This window comes from Hemibagrus wyckioides, linkage group LG02 (genome assembly GCF_019097595.1).
Source record: "Hemibagrus wyckioides isolate EC202008001 linkage group LG02, SWU_Hwy_1.0, whole genome shotgun sequence".
Taxonomy (NCBI): Eukaryota; Metazoa; Chordata; class Actinopteri; order Siluriformes; family Bagridae; genus Hemibagrus; species Hemibagrus wyckioides.
Genome location: NC_080711.1, coordinates 16,911,551 through 16,921,322, shown reverse-complemented (window position 1 = coordinate 16,921,322; position 9,772 = coordinate 16,911,551). Strand labels below are relative to the sequence as shown.

At 40.6% G+C, this 9,772-nt stretch overlaps 1 protein-coding gene and 1 long non-coding RNA gene across 3 annotated transcripts in view; both read left to right on the top strand.

Annotated features, from left to right (window-relative positions):
- The first annotated feature begins 38 nt into the window (after nucleotides 1-38).
- Nucleotides 39-5,854, top strand: LOC131366334 (uncharacterized). 2 transcript variants are annotated; one of them, XR_009206795.1, is made up of 3 exons: nucleotides 39-532; nucleotides 1,129-1,317; nucleotides 1,438-3,926. It is a non-coding gene; the product is annotated as an uncharacterized LOC131366334 (long non-coding RNA). The 2 variants fall into 2 exon arrangements; XR_009206793.1 differs by lacking the exon at nucleotides 1,438-3,926 and adding an exon at nucleotides 3,938-5,854 and having other exon boundaries at nucleotides 40-532.
- Nucleotides 5,855-8,232: 2,378 nt separating this feature from the next.
- The window catches only part of glis2b (GLIS family zinc finger 2b), a 33,848-nt gene continuing 32,308 nt past the window's right edge, over nucleotides 8,233-9,772 (top strand). Inside the window, exon 1 of the mRNA XM_058410559.1 lies at nucleotides 8,233-9,087. The gene's annotated coding sequence lies outside the window, so the exon portion shown is untranslated. The remainder of the gene's footprint in view (nucleotides 9,088-9,772) is intronic.

Below are 9,772 nucleotides of genomic sequence, written 5' to 3'. Positions count from 1 at the left end.
GCACTACAAAAAACGCCGTGTTCCGCGAGGCAAAATAGCCCGTGTAAACAAGTCATTATTCAGCTACCATGCAGCTTCACATTTCAGCTACTCACAAATGGCAGTTCTATTTTACCATACAGAAAATCAATCTTTATGTCATATTAGTTGTGTTAAATGCGAAAAGATATTTATATTTGTGTTGTGTTCCAAATTAAAATAAAAGAAAAACGCGTTTTAAATGAATATATTTCACTGTCACGAGCGTGCGTACATTGCTGTACAGTAGTGAAGTGAACAGAGAGCTCAGCTGACGACTTGGCAGGGCTGAACAAAAACAGTAACAAGCGCGAGGGAGGGGAGGAGGCGCGTACACACTCACACACGCGCCCTCGTGTTGAATTCGTACACCATTTTGGTTGTGTGAAGAAAAGGAAGAGGAGGAACATAGAGACTCCTGAATCCCCTGCCACTCCCGACGTGTAGAGGCAACTTTAGTAAACTGCACACGCTCCGAAGGAACAAAATGGGAGCGGGCGAGGAGAACCCGGAAGTATGTTCATGTGTCCGTAGTGTTTGGGGGTAAAATACTAGCAAGCGTTATTGCCACTGGTGGATTGTCCTAACGCAATGTTCATCTGGAAAGGGTTGAAAATGCATGGCGAGTGACATTATGTGCTGACTTAAAGCATACAGTGATATTTAACTACATTTTAAAATGCTACCTGCTAAGCTTATATATATATATATATATATATATATATATATTTATATATATATATATATATGAAATGTTCACTTGCTGCCTAATATATCCCAGATAGTTTTAAATAAAGAAACCAGTTATCAAGCTGGGAAGCTAGTGACTAAATTGCAGTTTTGTGATCTTTTCTTTTTGTTTTTTTTCTTATTTAAATTCTATTATTTCAGTTGTTTATTTTGTTCCTTCAGTGTCCTCTTCAGGATGTAAAATGCATGCTTATTTGTTGTGTTGGTAGTGCATTTTGGGTCATTGTCTTGCATAATAAAGTTCCACCCAGTTCGGTCAGATGCATTTTTCTGTATATTGGCAGACAGAATGAGATAAATCATCAGTTACATCATGAGCAACATCATAAATAAAGATTAATGAGTCCTTTCCTGTTGCAGCCATCTAAGGTCAAGCCATGATACTACTTCAATCTGCTTGACCAAGAAGCTTGTATGTCTTGGATCATGGGATTGGATTTCTTTCTCTACAATTCAGCCTTTCCATCAGTTGGGTAGAGGTTAATCTTGGTTCCAAAGTCCAGTCTGGCTTTTCATCTTGTACTTACTATGAGTGCATTGCATCTTATGGTATGTCCTCTATATTTTTAATTGAAGCCTTCTTCAATCAGTAAATTGCAATATTTTCACCCCTGCCTTGCAGATGTTTTTGGTGATGTTACTGAGTTAGTTTTGGGTTTTTTTTCACAGTTCTCACAGTTACTGTCTTCAGCTGCTGTTTTTATTGACTGACCAGTCTAGTACGCCAGATATTTTTTTTTCATGGACATTGTTGTGTTATTGGCTATGCTCAATGCTTATGCAATGGCTTTTATCAGTTTTCCCTACATCAGTATGGCTTGCTGTTCACTCACTTTTCAAGCTTATTTGTCTTTTTTATTTTTTAAGAACAAATGCTGCCTGTACATGTAACAAGAAACATCTGTCATCCAGATGTTCATGAGGAGTTCATAGGCATATAGAGTGTTTTGGTGGACCACCCCCCCATGCCTTCACTTAGATTTGTTGACAGTGGAGTGGTCCCAGGAAGCCTTCATGTCTGTGTGACCGTCTGGCTCATCCTTTTAGTTATACTGTCATAGATAGTCTTGGTGGACTCCCTGCTTGCACTCAGTCACCCCACATTGCTGATCCTGAGATACCAGTGTTCCTGACCCCTGTTTTCTGTACCTGCCTGATCCATTCTTATGATCTGCTTCTAGTTTGAGTCTCATCACTTGGAGGCTGCTCACTAGTGCTAATGATGGCCCCACACGGACAGGCTGGAGATACATGGGATTACTGTAGATAGTTTCACTTAGAAACCATAGCTTTGGCATTTTGCTTGATCATTAGACATACATTTCAAAATTGATCATTTATATTTCTTTAAAGGAGCTTTGTGACATTGTCCATTGTTAAAAGCAGTATACAAATAAAATGTGCCAATATTTTTGATCACTTTAATAATAGGGGGTTCATACAAAAGGTGCCAGGTTCAAAGTTATTTAACTCATCTAAATATCATGTAAATATCAGGAAGTAAACATTGAAGTTCTGTTTTATCATCTCATATTTATTTTTTGATCAGTGTATAGCAAAAACAATTCCAATGCTTTGAGATGGTAGTCAGTTCATATGCACATTTAATAAATATAATTCTTTAATTTTCTGTGTTGTATAATTCTTTTGTTGTTATTATATTCAGTTTTTATGTTAGGTTCCACTCCTGTAGTACTCCTTTACTGTACTACTTAAAGCAACTTACATTTAATGAACATCAAAAACCATGTCAAAGCAAATGATATATGTCAATGTACAGTATAGCCAGACATTTTACTATCCTCCTAAAATTTTACATTTAAATTGCTTTTCACTAGATTTCCTTGTGTTTATAATTTGCATGCTCTTCCTGCACTTCAGGGGTTTCCCCAGTCCAAATACATGCACTGTAGGCTGATTGGTATCTCTAAATTGTCCATAGTGTGAGAATGGTTTGTGAGTGTGCGTGATTGTGCCATATTGTGCCTCGAGTCCCCTGGATGGAGTATTTGTGAGATTGATCAGACAGGGGAAGACTTTGTGGCCACAGAAAATAGGTAAAATGGATATGAACTATAACATCTGCTCATATGGCAGCAACACAATGCAGAAATTCATGTAGATGCATGTCAAGAGCATGATTCAATGTTTTTTTCTTGCGAAGCAGCTTTACAGGAAAAAAAAATCAGAAAAAATTATAAATTTTAAATTTAGATTTATCCCTAACAAGCAAGCCAGCAGTAATGGTGGCAAGAAAAACCTGACTGAGATGATATGAGGAAGAAACCATGAGAGGAGCCACACTCAAAAGAGAACCCATTCTCATCCTCTGTGACACCAGATAGTGCGATAGTGTGTAATAATTTCCTTTCTGTAACTGTACACTATATAGTCAAATACAATTTTGTATTCCAGAGCTTTTAAGCAATTTATGAATATTAGCACCAGCATAATTTCCAAATTCAGTATAGATCTTACATACATTTCATCAAATGTTCAATGACAGAGACCTCTGTGGCAACAGCAGTCCAAAGCCATCTCCATGGTCTACAAGTAGTATTATCCACAGCAGTTCCATGTATCTCTAGGTAATCCACGTGGGGCTATTCTCACCACTAATGAGCAATCTCCAAATGATGAGAACCACCCAGAAGTAGGGCATCAGAAGGGATCAGGCAGGTGAGCCATGGTGAGCAGAAGCAGTCAGGAGCACTGGTACCTCAGGAGTAGCATGTGTATCTTGAAAGTGAGAGAGACACACATACAGAGAGACATGCTTATGTTAGACATATGCAGTGTTAACATGTCATCGTTAAAAACAATGTTCAGTGTGTGCAGAGTCCAAGCAGGGACTCTGACAATACTAGCTATAACAACATAACTAAACGCAAGATTCTTGACACAGACATGAAGGCTTTCTAGGATGTAAAGCAGCCAGCCACTGCTATATATATATATATATATCAGGTGAAATTTATGGAAAATGTAAAAAGTTCATCCTACAGTGATGTTATATAATGATATGGCATTTAAGTAGAAGTATGCAATGGTGATTTCCTCATCTCAAACAATTTATTGAAACAAAAGACAACAACAGTGGTGGGTATACCACAACAAAAAATGTCAATGTCTCAATAATTTGTCATGTGCCCTTCACCATCAATTACAGCTTGACAAGGACGTCTCATGCTGTTCACGAGTCGACTTACTGTCTCCTGAGGCATGGCATTCCACTCTTCTTGAAGGGCGGCCCTCAGGTCATTGAGGTTCTGGGGTGCAGGGTTACGAGCCTCTACACGGCGACTCAGGTGGAGCATTGTCGTCCATGAAGATGATATTAGGCCTGTGTTGTTCATGCAGGGGCACAATGACTGGATTAATGATGTTATTCAGGTAGTATTGGCTTGTCACTGTACCATTCACAAGATATAGGGCAGTTCTGTACTGAGTAGACACACCTGCCCAGACTGTAACACCACCACAACAGTTGCTGATGCCTAGTGCTCTCCTTGACATCTCCAACATCGTTGGCGGCCATCGTTTCTGCTCAAAATGAATCGACTTTCATCAGAGAACAGCACTGAGGCCCACTGGTCCCTCGTCCAGCGTAAATGCTTCCTGGCCTATGCAAGACGATGGCGCCTGTGCATGGTGGTGTGGTCAGGTACCCTTGCAGGTTGTCTAGCATGCAGACCACGCTGATGGAAACTGTTTTGAATGGTCTGACGTGACACTTGGGTGCCTCTCACCTCCCTTAAATGTGCCTGGAGTTGAGTGGCATTCATCATCCGGTTCCACAGGGCACTGATCACAATGAAGCGGTCGTCAACGTGGGATGTGGCCAAAGGACGTCCACTTCTATGCCTTTCTGTGACTCTTCCAGTCTCTCTGTATCTCTGTCGCAAACTGCTGATGACACTTTGTGACACTCTAAGCTCAGTGGCCACTTCCCTCTGAGAACATCCTGTTTGAAGCCTCGCAATGGCGAGGTACTGTTGATCAATTGTTAGGTGTGGTCTTGGTCTCATGATGTCAAAATGTGAACAGCATGATGAAGAGGACTGTTTAAATACCAATTCTAATTGAACCAGAAAATTTATTGGTCGATTCATGGATCAAACACCAGTTGTGAATTTTGCCGTTAAGCACCTTGTAAAAAGTACTGAAACATTGAACAGTTGGACATGTGCATTCAAAAGTGTAGAGAAGGTCAAATTAAGTTCACCTGGAAAGGTTATAGTGCATTTTAGGTGCATCCTGAAATTTCACCCGAAAGCCGAATATCCTTAACTTTTTGTGAGTAGTGTATATATGTATATATGGGTGAATGGGTGTGAAACATTCACATTCCCAAATGCTATTCTGATTTGCAGTTGTAATCATTCATGAAGTCATTACTGCTGCATACTGATGGTGTGCATTTTTCTACAGTAGTTTTACACCTAGTTAATTTCGCTACAATATTAATAAAAAATCTAGGATTATTTTGTTATCTTCAGTTAGGCTGGAGAGCAGCACTAAGAGATTTTCTTTTTAGTTGTTTTTTTTTACTTTCTATTTATTTTGATGCCTTTTTTGTTCTAATATTTTATTGGTCTGCTTAAAGGTGCATGTGTAATCATTACACCATGATGCTATTTTTTTCTCTAATCATTTTTCTTGTAAGCAGAGCTACATTATCTAGAGTGTAGCAAAACTTTGACACAACTGCTGTTCTCAGAGGGTCTTCTAATGCATTCTTCTAATGAATATTAAAACGATTAGTACATTTATTTTTTTAGCAATTTATGCTTTGTCTATAGAAACAACTACGTTTAAAAAGAAATCTGCAAATCCACAGAGGACTTCAGAATTCAGCCCTGGGTGTCTGAAAATAACAGTTAGTGGAATCGAGTTATTTTTGTGGCTACATGTCTTCTTAGTATAAATAAAACATGTTGAATTTATACAATACAATGTCCTGTGTATGCTAAACATAGGTAAACTAGTGACCATATCAACATTGCATTGCCCATGGTCTCAAGTAGCTTTTGACTTCATCTCCTAAGCATCCCATGGAAAAACAGTGATGATGGTAACTTTCTATCAATTCCCTCCAAATCCCTCCACCTAATACCACTATCAAAATTACACATAGCCTTTGAAACAGCTCTTGTTTATCCACGTATTCAGATACTTTGGCTTACAAGAAGAGATAGTGACCAAGGCACACAATTCACATCCCACATCTGGAAGAGCTTTATGGAAAAGCTATGAGTGGCTATCAGCCTCATGCTGGGTTATCATTCCCAGTCAAAGGCTGCCTTTTGACCTTGATCTCTACTTTACAATTTGGATTTGTTTGATGTTACCAGTTAGTAACAAGCATTCTCTGCCAGTTTCCTAGAACATGAAGCCTTGTTGCATTCTGTATAGCTGTGGCCAAAAGTTTTGAGAAAGACACAAATATTAATTTTCACAAAGTCTGCTGGCTCAATTTTTATGATGGCAATTTGCATATACTCCAGAACATTATGAAGAGTGATTAGATGAATTGCAATTAATTGCAAAGTCCCTCTTTGCCATGACAATGAACTTAATCCCCAAAAAAACACATTTCTACTGCATTTCAGCCCTGCCATAAAAGGACCAGGTGACATCAGGTGAGTCGAAGACAGTGAGGCGAAGACTTTTGGAGGATGGGCTGGTGTCAAGAAGGGCAGCAAAGAAGCAACTTCTCTCTAGGAAAGACATCAAGGACAGACTGATATTCTGCAAAAGGTACAGGGATTGGACTGCTGAGGACTGGGGTAATTGTTCGGGGCATCCGGAAAAAAGCTTGTCTGGAGAAGAAAAGGTGAGCTCAGTCTTGTGTCATGCCAACAGTAAAGCATCCTGAGACCATTCATGTGTGGGGTTGCATCTCAGGCAAGGGCTCACTCACAATTTTGCCTAAGAACACAGCCATGAATAAAGAATGGTACAAAAACATCCTCTGAGATCAACTTCTCACAACCATCCAAGAACAGTTTGATGATGTACAATGCCTTTTCCAGCATGATAAAGCACCTTGCCATAAGGCAAAAGTGATATGTAAAAGAGATCAGGACTCTTTGCAGGCCACTCAGGTTTATATACTTTGTGCAAGAGGCATTGTTATGCTAGAACAGGTTTGGGCCCATTCATTCCAGTGAAGGTAAATTGTAATGCTACAGCATACAACAACATTCTGCACAATTGTGTGCTTCTAAATTTGTGGCAATAGTTTGGGGAAGACCAACATATGGGTGTGATGGTCATTTGTCCACATGGTAAATAGGTAAGAATAAAAATAAAATGGTCAGTAGCAAATAGGTATATAGCAGTACCACTGGTGACATTGCACTAATGTGTATTTCAACTAGAGTAATTTACAGGATACACTAGAAGACGACATCTTTATTATCACCACACATACATTACAGCACAGTGGAATTCTTTTCATATCCCAGCTGAGGAAGTTGGGGTCAGAGCACAGGGGCAGCTATGATGCAGCGCCCTTGGAATTTAGAGCGTTAATGGCCTTGCTCAGTTGCCCACCATTGGTAGCTTGGCAGTGCTGGGGCTTGAATCTCAACCCTCTGAGCAACAACACAGCCTTAACCACTTGAGCTGCCACTGCCCCAAACCCCAAAACATGTTTTTTTTTATTTTTTGTCTTTGATCCTAAGCTCTTGAGATTTGCGTGTGGTTCTTGTGTTTGTGTGGGTATTCTCCCAATGTCTAAAAACAGACAGGTAAACAGATTGAATATGCTCATTTGCTCCTAGGTGTGAATGTGTATGTGAATGCAACTGTGCACTGTAATGTAAGTAACCTATCCAGGGTTAGTTCTGTTTACATCAACCCAAAGCCAGTTTATTCATTTTTAGGGCTAGCAAAGGAGGAGCCCATTTTTTTTCTCTCCACTTGAGAAGTAGACTCTTAACATGTCATGATTGAACTGATAAACTTTCAGTTTATTTGCCCACTAGCATTCACCAGTAAGTACCTCCAGATGGCCAAGAACGCAGTAGTGCACCTGATCTTAAACCTTAAGATCATTTAAGATAACCTGACACTTGCTTTTAAAACAAACAATAACACTGGCAGATATCTACACAGAGTCAATCATTAAACAACGTTGCAGTCTAAGTTGTTTATTCTAGTGCACACTTGAACTTTACAACCTTTCCCAATTAACCTTAATTAATTAAATATATTTCTTCTATTTGTTAATTTACACGACGTAGTTGTTTAAAAAAAACTACTACTATACAGAAAAAACATAGACTGTGGACTGTGTGTATTTTTCCATCCTAAGCAGCGCAGTGGTATGCGGTTTGGGACGCCTAGGTGGCGTGCTGGTTTACAGTAGTGGCTGTAGTGCGCGGGTTGGGACGTGGCCGCATCGTGGCAAGGCGGAGGGAAGGAGGGAGAGTTGAGCACGGCCCCTCTCCCGGCGCAGTGCGCATGCGCTAAACGGGCAGCCTGGGAGCAAGTTTGGGTGAAGGAGTCAGGGCCAGTGTCCGCTCCGCACCGGGAGGGAGACACCGCACACGGGCTTGAGTCCGTGGCGGGGGGGTTGGCTGATAGAGCCAGCTTTGCGCGTTATCACCTCAGCAAGACAAGAAAAAACAACGTGGAAAAACTAGAGAGGAAAAACGTTTTAAGGATATATTATCTGGACAAGACATCTCTTCTTTCTCTCACCCTGCGCGGCCCCCTCCCTCCCTTAAGACCCCCAAGAGAACGACCACCCAAAGAAACCCGTCTAGACCAATCTCTTCTAATACGGGATGCACCTTGATCCTCAGAAAAAATCGACAACGGTTATTTTTTCTTATGACCGCCGTTACTGGACTTCAACCTATGAAGATTACGGACACTGTTTCAAGTGTTGACACAGTTAGGTTAGGTTCTCGACTGAGAGTAATAATCTCATGTTTTTTTTTGTTTGTTTTTTAAAGTAACGTTAACTAGGCTGTTTGTCGCCTCTTTCTTTTCTCGCGGTCGGCTTTTTGTTTTTATTTGACTGTTTTATTAAGATACTGCGCAGTTATCTGTTCATTTGTGTTTCTCCTGCCCGTTTTTGTAACGACAATGGTCTGACAGAAGACCGCTACAGAGCCAGATTGCTAAACGGTGACGAGACGCGTGTATTCAGGCGTGCAGAATAACCCAATTCACCGACGGACGCTTGTTTAATAGCATTTTAACAAAATAAACAAAGGAATTTCTATAACCACTCTCACAGGGAAGTTTCACGTCACTTCGAGTCGAAGCCAGCTCTACCATATTCATTTCTCAGTTTCTTCAAAGGTAAGCCCGCCTTCACAAACTCACTAACCCTAAATGTGGACTGTATCACACGATGTTGCATCGTCCGCCAACCGAGTCTGGTCTGCTTTTGACAAATATTTTAGTTAACACGACGTGGGTGTAGTTTGATTGAGATGTGTGCAGCTGTCAGTTCTAGCTTTTACGAATGACCAATTTTTATAATGATTGTTTATTTGGCTCGCGGTTCGCAGCGTCGGCTACGTGGAGCGTCCTGGTAGTAGAAGGACAGTTATCGACCCCCATTATGGGTATATGTTGATATAAGCCTTTTATAGTGGCTTGGCTGTTCAGAGAGAAATACATGAATAAAAGCTCAGCCTGATTGGCACTGAAGATGTGCGGTGAATGAACTGTGTTTATACCAGTTAGGCAACTTCACAAACCCTGGGCTTAATTGGGGAGTGCATTGAGTTTGGGCCCTTGGATCAGAGCCTGTCACTGGAGGCCACACATGGCTTGACTGTTACAGAGCCTGAATGCATGAAGGTAGTTAACCAAATGACACGGAGAATCTGAAATGAAAGGACAAGTACATGCTCAGGGGCATAGCAGCTTTTGCTCAGGTCGTTTGTCACACTATAAGAGCTAGCTAGTTCTCTGTGCCCAAGGCTGATTGATGCAGCAGTAACAAGTCTCAGTGTTGCATTGCCTGTCCATACAAGTA